This window comes from Lathamus discolor, chromosome 11, assembly GCF_037157495.1.
Source record: "Lathamus discolor isolate bLatDis1 chromosome 11, bLatDis1.hap1, whole genome shotgun sequence".
Taxonomy (NCBI): Eukaryota; Metazoa; Chordata; class Aves; order Psittaciformes; family Psittacidae; genus Lathamus; species Lathamus discolor.
Window position 1 is genome coordinate 9,614,506 of NC_088894.1, and position 13,197 is coordinate 9,627,702.

The 13,197-nt window shown below is 49.0% G+C and overlaps 1 protein-coding gene across 3 annotated transcripts in view; it reads right to left on the reverse strand.

The window, feature by feature from the left end:
- PMEPA1 (prostate transmembrane protein, androgen induced 1) overlaps positions 1 to 13,197 on the reverse strand; it is a 50,332-nt gene that overhangs the window by 15,926 nt on the left and 21,209 nt on the right. The window contains exon 1 of one of the 3 annotated variants that reach the window (XM_065692014.1): positions 1,121 to 1,178. The exons of the other annotated variants lie outside the window; for them this stretch is intronic. The gene's annotated coding sequence lies outside the window, so the exon portion shown is untranslated. Of the gene's footprint in view, positions 1 to 1,120; positions 1,179 to 13,197 lie in introns of those variants that run through there. 3 annotated transcript variants of the gene reach the window in all.

A 13,197-nucleotide genomic window follows, 5' to 3' on the forward strand; every position in this document is an offset into this window, starting at 1 on the left:
GGCCTTTGGAAAAAATGAAAGTCAAACCAAACAAAGAAGTCCCACACACTCAATTTGTGCTTTTCAAGTTTCAAGACTCATACCCACTTGAGGCACCAAAGTTTCTGCCAACTCTCCCTCTGTTTTAACTTGTCTTTATGGGCTTCCTTTGCAGAAGGAGGGGGGAAAACCCAACACACTGGAAAGCTGGATATACTTGGTGAGATTTTAGCCAATCAGCCCAGTCAAACTAATGAAGAAACATCATTAAAACCCCAAACTTGGAGTTAATACATTATTATACAAGTGCAATTCAGCTGCTATGCTAATAAAAAGCCTTTGGGGGAATGAAAACCAAGCCAAACTGCAGAGCACGTAATTTATAATTCTACTGGTATTCTTAAAAACACACACACAACAAAACAAGACAAAAAATGCTCAACACATTTTGTATTTGGCTTCCTAATCATTGTCACTTTTCAATTAGAAGAGACCTCATTCCATTCCTCTCTGTAATTTTCCCCAAGGGAAGTGTTATAAACGCACGAGGCTTTACAAGATGGGCATATTCAGCCTCCAAATGCAAAGTAAGGTCACACTAATTTAATTCTGCATAATTTTTATTCCAGAATATGTTTCAAACTAACAGGTTCAGACATCACATTGAAGTGACACAACCTGCTTCTCTGTATTCTCTGTCTAGACGCCGCAGCCCTGGCAGGCGGTCAGCACGCGTGCGACTGTTCTGCAACTAAGCATTTTTCCCCCCAGATTCTCACAATCCTGAAACTGGATATTCGTGATCGAGTAAAATCACTTGTCACATCCCATCCTTCAAGTTCATCGCTCGCTTGCCACCTTAAACCACATGTGGCCTTGAATAAGGGTTTCGCAGTGGATTATAACGTTACATTGATGAACGATAGGAGACTCCACTGCTGCCCAAAGCCTGCGGGCTCCGCAATGTGCAGCCCGGGGCCGTTCTCCAGCGTTTCAGAGGAAGGCAGCACATGCCCTTGCTGACCACACTGGGCTGCTGTCTGGCTACCAAGATAAGGCACTCAAGTGCCTCAAATCTATGGAAGTGGCAACAGATGCCGATGTGGAGGCACTTCACTGGCACGGCTGCCAAGGTACTTACTTGGCCACACACCTCCCACCAAAGACCACGCTCAGGGCTCAGCAGAATCAGCTGCATCTCAGAGCTTCCTCAAGCAGCAGTGAACAAAATACTTGGCATGCACAGGTTTAAAATTCATCAGCATTTCTGCAAGGAAGGAGAGCTATTTGAGTCAATGGTGACACCGGGAGCACTGAGCCTCTGCACGCACGCACGGTTCACAACAGCCGCAGGGGAGGTGCGGCTGTGATACACTTTAAATGCATTTCCTTACTTTTACAGCTGCACTACAGTTCATAAAACGCTTACTATAAACTTTGTTAATGCTCTTCCTTCCACATAGAGTATCACTGCTGAAGACAAATGCTCCAAAGCTCTAGCAAGCATGAAGAGGAGCGGGGAAAAAGAAATTGCACCTGCATTTTGCTGCAATTATGAGTCCTCCAGCTATCATTTGCAAGTGGACAGAACAGCTTTCAGACAGGGTCTCAGCCAAGATGACCTCTGCTTTCAGCTGGGTATAATGCACATTTGCAGGTCAAAACAGTTATCTGTAAGCTTCAGTTACATTTTCCATATATATTGGGATTGCATCACACGAGAAGTGATGATAAGAAGTGAAATTACTCAGGTGGTAATGGCTAAGCTTAAGTGTAGCTGCACTAGTCACAATTCCTAAGGAAAAAAGTTTAAAAGAATAGGCCAGTCACCATCAGTGCTGTGGTGCAGAGTGCTAAAACCCAAGTCTGTTTTGCTGAGGCAAATTAGAGGAAGCAGAGAATCCCCCACCAAACAGTTCACTTCTCCTATGGTGACTTTCACTTCCTCTGACTATTTTTATCACTAAAACGCCCTTAGTTCCAACCTGAAACACGGCTGGGGCAGTTCACGCACCATGAGTCCGATCACAGGCTCTCACAAATACGCTTTCAAGGGTTTGGCAAAACCCTCCTGCTGCTGACTTCATCTTCCCGTGGCCATCAGCCTCGTGCGAGGCACCAATACCCTGCTCCATGCCAGGCAGGATCAGACACCTCCTGAGCAAGCCTCGCTGTTCGGAGTTAATGAGCTCTTGGTTAATTTTTACCCAGGACTGACAGGACAATGCACCTCTGCTTCTGGAAGTTCCCATGACAGTCCCTCAGCATCACAGGCTCACTGTCACTCATTTTATCAGCATTCTTTAGGAAACACATCCAAAACTGTGTTTTGAGGTTGCTCCACGTGCCTGACAGAGGAGAGGCAGGCAAAGCCTCCATCACACTTTGGGCACAGTACCATCGCTATGGGGAAACTTCCAACACTGCCCCAGCATCTGCAATAGCACAGATCACAGAAAAGGCAAAAACATGGGTTTAAAATGAAAGCTCAAGTCCATCGGTTTCCCCTACTTTAGAAACTGATGTGAATTTGAGTAACAGAAAAATCCAGAAGGAAGTGAGTAAGAGTCAGGGAGACTAAACAGGGGCTGAGAGCAACACAGGGTTTGCTCTTTCAGAACATTCAGACAGCATCTCCCCTGGATCACAGCTGGGCCGTCACTGCCACACAGGCTCCTTGCTGGGCAGCAAGTCTGACCCAACCCTGGGTTTTAGCCCACTGCAGCTCAAGGACCATCTGGTTGAAGACCCTCCACAGACGCTTGCAATCCACGAGAACAGAGTCCTTGTCTGCACTGGGACACTGCCCTGCAACACAGCTGTATGGAAACTTCCAGACTGGCCAGTTGCCACTGTACATAGGGACTATTTCTAATTAACTATCACTTATGTTTGTAGAGAGACATCCTGTAAGTGCCTAAAGCAAGAGCCAAGGAACCCTGCCACATACTGTGCCTTCACCTCTGGTCTTCACTTTCTTCAACACACTTCAACTTCCATCCCAAGGCAGAATGGGATAGTTTTGTACAGAGATCCCTCCTGCTGCCGAACAAGAGGGATAAATAAAACAGTATAATAAACACTAAAATAAAACCAGCTCAATAAAACAGCCAGAAACAAACTAGGACATTTTTAACTTTCCAGCTGAAGTACAGATGGATGCAATGAGGTCTTGCACAAACCTGGCAGCATGTCTAGCCTCCAAAAGACACGGGCTAAGGATGAATTCTAATGGCAGGCAGCTTGAGCTCCCTCCCTACCCTGCCCCTGCAGCCCCCCTGACAACCCCAGCAGGGCCTGCAGGCACCCAGGCAGGGTTTTAGAGCCAGGCTTTTCCCACAGCGGTGGGCACAGCACAGCCTCCCTTCCACTCAGGCAGCAGAGCCATAGCCTATGGATGAAATCAGTGCACAGATATAGGCGGCTGGTGGTTCAGAATGGTATAATTTGGGTCCCTGAGAAGCCAAAGAGGACAAGCAGCTGGAGCAAAGCTTGGCATGGGAGATGCACCATGGCGAGGTGGAGGAGTGCTCACTCTGACCCTGAGCACCTATATCAGTTGCCAAGTGGTAAGCCCAGGCTCTCAGCCCATCCACTGATGAGGGACGAAGTCTTTCCCTGGGTCACTCAGCCCAAGAACGAGACTCAGCCTCACCAAGGAACTAGGTCTGTCCTGGGACTGCAGGAGGAGCATGGTCATTGGTACACGCATGGAGCCAAACAGCCCACCAACAACAGGATGCAACCACTGGGCATAAATCAATTGGCATGAACAGGGAACCCACAGCACAGGGCACCTGAGCCCCCTGCCAGCAATCAGCCCTTGGAAGAACACATGCATCCTGCAGGGGGGCAGCAGGATACCCGTCAGCACCATGCAAAGAGCTAGGTGATACTTAGGGAAAGCGGAGCTGAGAAAAGCATCTTGCTTTGTGCCCCCAGAGCCCTTTCTCCAACCATGAAGCAGCACTTTCCGTTCCTCGTGGTGCACAGCTGCTTCATGGAGCACCCATGGTTATTTCTGGTGCCTGGTCCACGCGGGTGACTCAGCATCGCTCTGATTCAACAGATTCCATTTGGGAGCCTGCAATGACGCGGAGTGGGGCACCTCGGTGGGGACCGTCCCGCAGCAGCGCCTCCAGGACTGGAGACGGTTGGGCCACGTCAGGTCCTGAAGCTTATGAAATCCATACATGAATTGCTGCCTACAGTCAGCTAAATATGGTGGCACTGTAATGTCACACCGCATGCCCTGGCTTCTTCCATAATCCTTGGGGATTTAGGGTAAATTCAACTGACTGCAATGCTCTGTCCTCCATGCACCACGCCCCCTCCAACCCTCCAGGAAGGAAGGTCTCTATGCATATAGACACACACACACGCTGAGTCTTTCCAGACATGGCAAAATTAACTGGATGCATTAATGAAGAGTGTTCACAATCTGCAGAGAGCACTTTCATCCCCGATTTTCCATTAACACCTCTGATATCCACAGAGCTGCCCTGGCTGCGTGACTCAGAGCAAGGTGCAGCAAAGATGTGCACAGCCCTGACTGCAGCTCCTTCCCCTCCCAATTTTGTCATCTTTTCATCCATCTCCACCCGTGAGCATCTTCTGTTTGAACAGGTTCCTTGTGGCCCTTGATGGCAGCACTGTAGTTACATAAAAAAAAACATGTAAAAGACATAAATAAGGGTACAGGTACTTTCTGAGTGAGCATGTGCAGATGAGGCTATTCAAGAGTAATCAGGAAGGCGGTGGGAAGAAATTGAAGCAAATGAAAAACAAATCTTGGAATACAGGCAGATCAAGGTTCCCCTTTCCCAGCATCAGTAAATGTCTGTCAGCAGCCAAAACCTGGGCTGCTTCAGCATCCTGCAGCAAGCATCTTTCTCAGCTGCTGGTCCAGACATCCCTGCCTGCTTCCTCACCAGGGCCTTTGACAGGCAGAAAAAGAATATGACCCAGCATCTTCTCCAACCTGGGCTGCCATCTTCGCACGAAACTTACTGCCAATGGGTAGGCAGAGACACTGCCCTAAACTAGAAGTGATGGGTCTGACTTTCTCAGCACCCACATCTCCAGCTGAAGGCATTAGCAAGGGCAGGGGCTTTGGCACCAGCAGGCTGCAGAGGAGGCGGAGGAGGGACACCCTTATCCATTCTGTCAGCTACTTGACAGCCCAGCCCGCTCCCCTCCTTGGTCTCTGCTGACATTTCAGAGCATCAGAGCTTCAGCAGTGCCTAGAGGCACTGTTGAGAACAAGGAGACACACAAGGACAGTCCTTGCCACGAACAGCTGAGAGCCTACCACTACCTTGCATGCCCCAATAGTGAGGGCGCAAACCAAGTCCTGATCACTTTTGGAAAGTGAAAGCTGAAGACACGCTGGACTGCCTTGCCTCATAAAAACCAACATGCCGTCTTGTGGAAGCAGAGAACCAGAAGACCAGAGCTGACATTACTGAAGTGGTCTGCAGCAAGCCTGGACCAAAGAAGGGCTCCCAGAGCTGGCCTGTGGTCTACCTTGTCCTCATGCTCATTTTGGAGTCTTGCCCACCCCAAGAGCTTGCATTTTTGCCTGCCTGCTACAAGCACACTTTTGGAGATCAGGGACAGACGTTACAGCAAAATTTGGGCACGCTCTGGCACAGCATGTGGCTCCCCGGAAGCACACGAGGGTTAAACTGAACACGTTCAAGTCCAGCAAAGTGTGGTCACTAAGCCAGATGCTCATCAAAGCTTAAGTAAAAGGATGTGGGTTAAGCAATGTAGCCAAAGAGTGGACCTCATTTTTTCTACTCAAGGCTAAAGAATGTGAATTTGAGAAGAGCCATTTGAATCCAGCCACTGTTCTGACCTAGGATTTTAGTCGGGAATAAACTCACAACTCCTCAGCGAGCAGCTGTCGGGGCTTGGATTCTGCAGCATCCCACTGGAGAGGCAGCGGGCTCAGTGCTGGGACCATGTCTGACCACAGCCCCTCACCCTTCCCCTGTTCATACAGCATGGAGGAAAATACCCAGGCACAGCAGCAACACAGCCTGGTGCAAGCAGCTCTGCCATGGCTCATCCTTCCCAGCCCTGCTTGCAAAAGGGACATGCCCGCTATGCTGAACATTACATTTGAACTGCTCTCATTTAAGCAAGAACCAAAACAGCTCCAGGCAACAGCTGGAACCCAAAGGCTGCCAGAGAGGGTGCAGCACTGAACACTGCTCCTGCCTTCCACAGGCCATTTCATCCACCAGATGCTGAGCTCCTCTCATTAAAGAGACCAATGTTCTCCCTCTCAGAGGCTGTGGAGAGGGAAGAAGAGATGAAAGAAGAACTTCAGATGGCAGATTACTCACCCTCTGCCACTTATCTGTTAGGCCATCTTAGAAACAATCAGACCAGGCAAAGCCATTACTGCAATATTCATGTATTAGCATCTGCTACATTTATCTTCTAAATAATACCTCCATAAAACCACATACGAAGGGCCCATCAGATTGTCAGCAATTGTATTTGTTTACAAGGCAGCATGGGAAGTACTGGAGATAGATACAGAATATGATCTTGATATTGCCATTGCTGCCACTAATTAGCAGTACCCTGAAGCTGGAGCTGCCGCAGCAACACTGAGGCATCAAAGAGAACAGGACAAGGCCTGTGACAACAGGCAGGACAGCTGGGAAGAGCCCACTGGATTTAGTCCTGCTTCATGCATCATCAGTACAGCTAAATTGCATGTCCAGATTCAGCATGGCCAGTTCTGATGTAGCAAGCACAAGTAACTGTGAGCCAGTGATGGCCAGCTGAGAAGGGGGCAGGAGTGCAGAGAGCAAGTGGGACTCAGAAAAGGAGCCAGTCTGAGAAGCATCACTGGAAGATGGGTGATGGACCCCGACCGAGTCATGCTCACAGCATCAATCCCTGGGCCATAGCTGCATTGAATATAGTGCACTTTCTTCATTTGTCACCCCGGGTAATCAAGCACCACATCCTCTGAGTCAGTGGCAAATGATGGCCTCATCCTGCACCCCCACCCCTTTTCTGTTTGTTTTAAAGGAAACAGACCCATTTCATATTAACCAGTGCCCTCAGAGCAATGAGAACGTTCAGACTTTCTAAAACCTTGCATACGCCAACCCCTTTTCTCCCTTTTTGTGCTGTTTTGCTCACCCTCCCCTTCTCCAGGATTTTGAGAGAATGTATTTTCTGCACAAAATCTCAAAGCTAAGGACAGCTAAACTGGATATAAGAATAAAGTAATTTTGATTTTGCAATTAAAAGACAGGTAAATTTTCTTGCTCGCTAGAAAATGTTGACAAAGGCTCATGGCTCCCACCAAACTGAGAACCCAAGCATCTCCTGCTTCCCATGATGTGGCACAGTGGCATGAGGCCTGGACAACGTCTGAGGCAAGGGGGAGGGCAGCACATCACCCACCACCTTGAACACAAGCATCAAGAGAGGGACATGGAACAAGAGTTCACCGTCTGCAACCCGAAATAGCATGAGTCTGAAAAAAATCCTACTAAAAACCGAGTGAAAAAACAGAGCACACAATATCCGGATCAGCCCCTGCCAGCTGGCCCTGAAAGGCCAAAGGGGTTTTGTTTTTAGGGGTATTTCTACAGCTAGCAAAAATAAACACATTAATAAATAAGCATTTTCGTATACCCTGGAAACACTCCTGATCAATATGTGGCTTGCTACTGTAGAGGTTTTTTTCCTTCCACCCAGCAGAAAGTCATGACAAAGGAAAGCACATCTCATTTATGAACTTAGCTATAAATACTTCTGCTAACTGCCATTTAGGAATTTCATTTCCTGCTTGAGCAAGTCCTGTTGAAAGAGGCAATTACCAAATTTGTTTCTAGTTATAGAAATAGATGTTTGTCGCTGCCCACATCTGTTTCGACAGACAAATTGCCAGTCGCGGACGCTCCAAGGAGAGCAAGTGCTCCATCCAGGGAGAGCTTTGCCACCTCTCCAGAAAGCCAACAGCAATTACAGGGATTGGGTTTCCGATTCCAACTTCGTGTGAGCCCTGTCTCCCACTGCCACACAGCTGCCTCGCACCAACAGGGCACCCGCAGCTTTGCATTCAGGCACAACCACCAGCACTGCAACACCCAGTGTACCGCACCGATCGCTGCTGGCAATGCCACAGCTTGCTCCCTCCTCCTGCTGCCACCCATACACCACCGAGTTATGTTCTTTGTTAGTCACCAGGCCCATCAAAACAAGGCAACTTGAATTCTGCAGGTCACAAGGATCCAGTGCACTGCACAGACAGGAAAGCAACAGCAAAGCATTCTCCTTGCCTGCGAAGCGAGGAGATGGCACAGGCTTTCCTGCTCAGTGTGTGACATCCCACCGCCAAACAGCCAGGAGTGATGGCAGGAGGGAGCATCCACCATCAGCACGGACCACAGCCTCTGCACATTTAACACTGTATATAACATTTAACATGTACATAACAGGTTTTACTGGGTCTTCCTTCCCACTTCCTTCCACCCTGGCTGTCCTCTAGTTTCCATTTCCTCTAATTCCTGGGACAACCATGCATCGGCCGATTCCCAACACACTCAGCCACATCCCCACCATAGCCAGCTGCAGCTCAGGTGCCCCAGCACCAGCACCCAACCCTAGCACAGTGCCTGGCAAGCCCTGCGGTACCCACGCTCGAGCAGGGGCACCATGAGAGGGACACAGACAAGCAGCAACGCCTGTGTCTCCCTGCCACAGGCATGGCACCCACTGACTCAGACGCAGCATCAGCTCAGGGATGTGGCAGGGGCACAGAGAAGCCATGAAGCACCCCCCGCTGTGGCTGGGGCACCTCTGCACCTCCGGCATTTTTTCTGTGTGAATGAGCATGACTCCCCCCACGCCACCTCACTTACGAACCCAGCACAGCCCTGAAGAGCCCATCGGCATTTGGGAGCAGTGCTGGGGACCCCATCCTGAGGCCACGGTGCTGCAGCTGCCCTGGGCTCCCCGGGACACGTGTCCCTGGGATGCAGTGCCACGGGGGCTGCCCCGACACGCAGCTCACAGACAGGTGTCGAAACACACATTGAGCAAGTTGGCCAAGGCCACGCAGGTCACGACGGGGCTGCGACTGCGACCGGATTTCCTCAGCCCTGTCCAGGGCTCGCCCTCCTCCGCCTCTTCTTAAGCGCTGTTATCATCCTTATCACTTCGCAGCTTTTGCTTACAAAAGGAGTGACCTTTCACAAGGTAACTTATGCCTGGAACAAGGACAACCTTAAGTTACAGACACAATTATGCACTGCAGAAAAAATATATGCAAACCGCATGCAAATGCCCAGGCGTGCACACTGCGTCTGGTCACTGCAATATTCAAGTTCAGTTCTTGAACTGGTCTGAGCACCACCAGATGGGAGCAAATGCATATGCACAGCCTCAACACGGAGATGTGACAAATGGTTTTAAATCTGTGTATATACACACCCCAGAGAGAATGCGGGTGAGGAGTAAAAATGCCCCAAGTCTCACAAAATAAAAGGTAATAAATTTGCTTCCACCTCAGCTGTAGCAGCAGCCTGGGAAAGGCTTTAACTCCTACAGCAGATAGGCTGCAAAGCCTCAGCTCCGTTGTGGCGCTTTGCACTTGCGAGTTTTCAAGCAGACACAAAAAGAGAAGCTGTTCTCAAAGCAAAACCCAGCGGTGTTTGCTCAGCAGAGACCGTTTCTGGAGCAGAGAATGAGGCTGGGTTCCCAGTTCTCCCACCTCTTGGCTGCAGCAGGAGGAGCCCAGCCTCCCCACCCCAATCCCCATCTGCGTCCCTCCTGCCCCATTGTCCCCAGGCCCCCGTCCCATCCCCATGTAGCCCCCAGACAGCAGATTGGTAACACAGGGCAGTGGTGGTGAGCCGACCCGCGAGGTCAGCCCCGACAATAGGCTTTAGGGGGTGGCTGGAAGGAAGAGGCTACGCAGTGAGGATCCTCCCAAGCTCCATCCCTGTGGCAGAGGTGATTCCTAACCCAGCTTTCCAGGCCATGGGGAGGAGGATGCTGGGCAGCGGGTGGGCACCCTGGCCCCGCAGCACAGCAGCAGCTGCCTTCACACCACGATGGAGGGTGATTTGGGAAGGACAGGGAAGGGGGGAAGAGCACAGAGGGGAGGATTATCCACGGACACAGCCTGTCCCCCTTTTCACTGCATTTAACAATAAAGCAGTAGCTATAGCAACGGGGTTAATTAATGCATCCTATTTGCATAACTAAAACTCTGAACCCATTCAAACCTTGCTGATATTTTCATTCTTAAACCTGGCCTGCAAGGCTGTGCTCTTATGGCAAGGGGAACCCAAACAAACACAGCCATGCATATGTATCACTATACTTGCAGGTACATGCGGGGCATCACACAGAAACAACAGTGCACAAAGCCATCCCTCAGCAGCATGACCTGCCGGGAGGCTCCAAGAGCCATTTGCTCCACATACCTTTATTCCCCCAGAACGCATTAACACTTGCAAATAAGTACGCGGAAAAGAACAGGAAAATGGGGACTGAAGTGTCCTTCAAAAAAATAAAACGGGGAAAAAGTGCTTTTCAGAGATGGAGTAAAGCACATTCCAAGACAGAGGGGGTAAGGAGATAGGCAATGTAAAGGTTTCAGACTATCGTATAACCAGAGGGGGAAATGTCTTCTCACCACAAACATGCATCTGCATGATGTCTAGACAGTCATAAAAAGGGCAATTAAAGTACTGCAGGCTGCAGTAAGCTAATGTCTCCTCTCCCAGTCTAAACAGTTGAAACATACTGTACTAACTTGGGGGGGGAGAGGGAGAAACAGCACAGAAAGACAAGTTTGTAAGTAAGAATGTTTTGAAATTCAGTTTTAAATAAGCCAGTAAATTAATTCAACCTTGTCACATCTTTGCCTTATAACATATCAAATATTCCGCCTGCGTCCTGTCTAGACTGCGATAACAAAGGGCATTTAAAGCCCTGCAAGATGCGCTGACAGAGTGGCCATTTAAAGATGCAGTATTGCTTTCTCCATCTAAAACGATTTGTCAGATGGAGTTAAAATGAAAATGATAAGTAATGACTCTGGTTCACAACCATTTCAGAGGAAAAAAACCACAAAACCCCCACAGCTCATAGATATAAATCCCACTGAATAACTCCAATGTATCATTCCAGTGGGACTTGTTTGGACTTTTTTAAATGGCATCTGGGGTTTTTTTGGCTAATCGGAGATGTCACTGGCTTTCTGCAGCACGCGCATTTCTAGAGACGTTAAGTTCGAAAAAGCCAGCTCCAAGTATTAATTGATTTATTGATATAAAATGACAACTTGTGGAGAGCCACCATTGTAACTCCAAGGGTTAACATCAGAATGGACTGCATTCATTTATTCATTTATTTACTCGAAAGCAAAAGAACAAACCATCTCGCATGAGAGAAACTGGCCAGCCTCCTTTACTGACACAGTTCAGCCTGATCTGTCACTGACAGGGCAGTTAAGATAACCTCCGTGGCTGCAAGAAACCGCATGGCTTTTTACTGAGAGAAGACAGTTTTCTGGAAAAAGCAAACCAGAAATAATCGTGTCTAACACGAGAAACATTTTCCTCCTTTCCTGAGCTTTATCGGCTGTTGGAGAGCCAAAAATCTCTCCCCCCAAAAAAACCGAAACCATGCAAAATAGCTGATCTGGCTTTCCAGGACAGCTAACGCTGCCCATGACGGAGCAAGTGCCCAGCACTTCTGCAGCCACCCTGTTAGAAGGGCAAGACTGGCTTTTAAAGACTGTTCAGCTGTGACATGGCACAAGCAGATACCCAAGGCAAGGGAGGGGAACCGGGGTGTGCAAACTGCACACCACAGATACTGATGGGGATGTCACAAGAAGTTCAAAGGTGGGCTCCCTGCAGTCCCCCGCTGCTCCTCATCCTATAGCATCCCACCAGCACCTCATTTGCACCTCCCTCTGTCTCCCCACCCTTGTTTCTTAATTATTATTTTAGTAAGAGTGTTTCCAACTCCACTGTTCATTCTGCAATAGCCCAAGGGCTACAACTGTTCATTAGACAGAATTTCTGCTTTAATTGCACTGACACAGATGTGTAGGTTATCTGGAAGAAATTACTAAAACGAGCAGTAAAGAATGGGGCTGGATGCTTTTCCTCCCTTATGGAGGGTTTAATTTAGCATTATTTCCTTCCACACCCCATACAAGCAGCATCATTGGGTGCACTGCAGGTTCACAGAGGAATTAACCCCAAATCATTCCCCCTGCCACAGTGCGTACAGGTGCGCTCTGCTCCCCATGCAGGATTTCCACAGGGACACGATGCACAGTTTGCCTCCAGGGGGCTGCAGACGTGGTGCTGGAGGGGGCTGACACCACCCAACCCACCAGGACCCAGGTCACCCCTGTGCTCCCCAGGCAGCGTGAGTCAGTGACGTTCTCCCCCCAAGAGTGAAGCATCCAAGACCAACATTAAAGCTATAGGGAAGCCCAAGTCTTGACTTGACTATAAATTGGTGGGTTTTCCATAAGGATAAAACAAGGCCCCAAATGAACACTGCAGTCACCCTGAATGCTTCTGCTGTCACAGCTTTCAGCAGCTCAAAACCACAAGCCCTTGGTGAGATGTGGAAGCACCAAACCACAGTGGGGCAGGAGGCAATGCAACCACCACCCAACAGCTCATGCCCATCCCCACACCAGCACTGGGGTGGGAAACAGGCTCCCTCGGTGCCCCTCACCCTCTGCAAAGATGTAAGTCACGAGACACAGGAAAATGTCATCACTTCTGCTCAACAGCATCCAGCTTCGAGCCCGCCACGGCTGTGCAGCTGCCAAATCAGCCATGGAGTTTACATGAACTTCCTCTGCAATTCATGTTGGCAAGAGCCGGTCACCTAATAGCCCTGGATTCACAGAGAAAGAGCTGCCAGTGTTATTTCTATTTAAAACCTCTATTTGAGCTTCATACACTCATTCTTCACACATAATACACATGCACATACACAGAAAATGCAGAAGTGAGCCAGATCCAGAAGCATTTCACTTCAAGAGCACTGCCTAATAGCGATTGCAGGTTTTGGCTCACTGGTATTATTTAATAGACTTTAATTCAATCATAAAAGGTATGAACCTGCCAATTTTTTGTTACGTCTTCTTGCCAGGAAGAAAAAAAACCCAACCAGGAATTAAGAAACCATGCAAGAAACTTG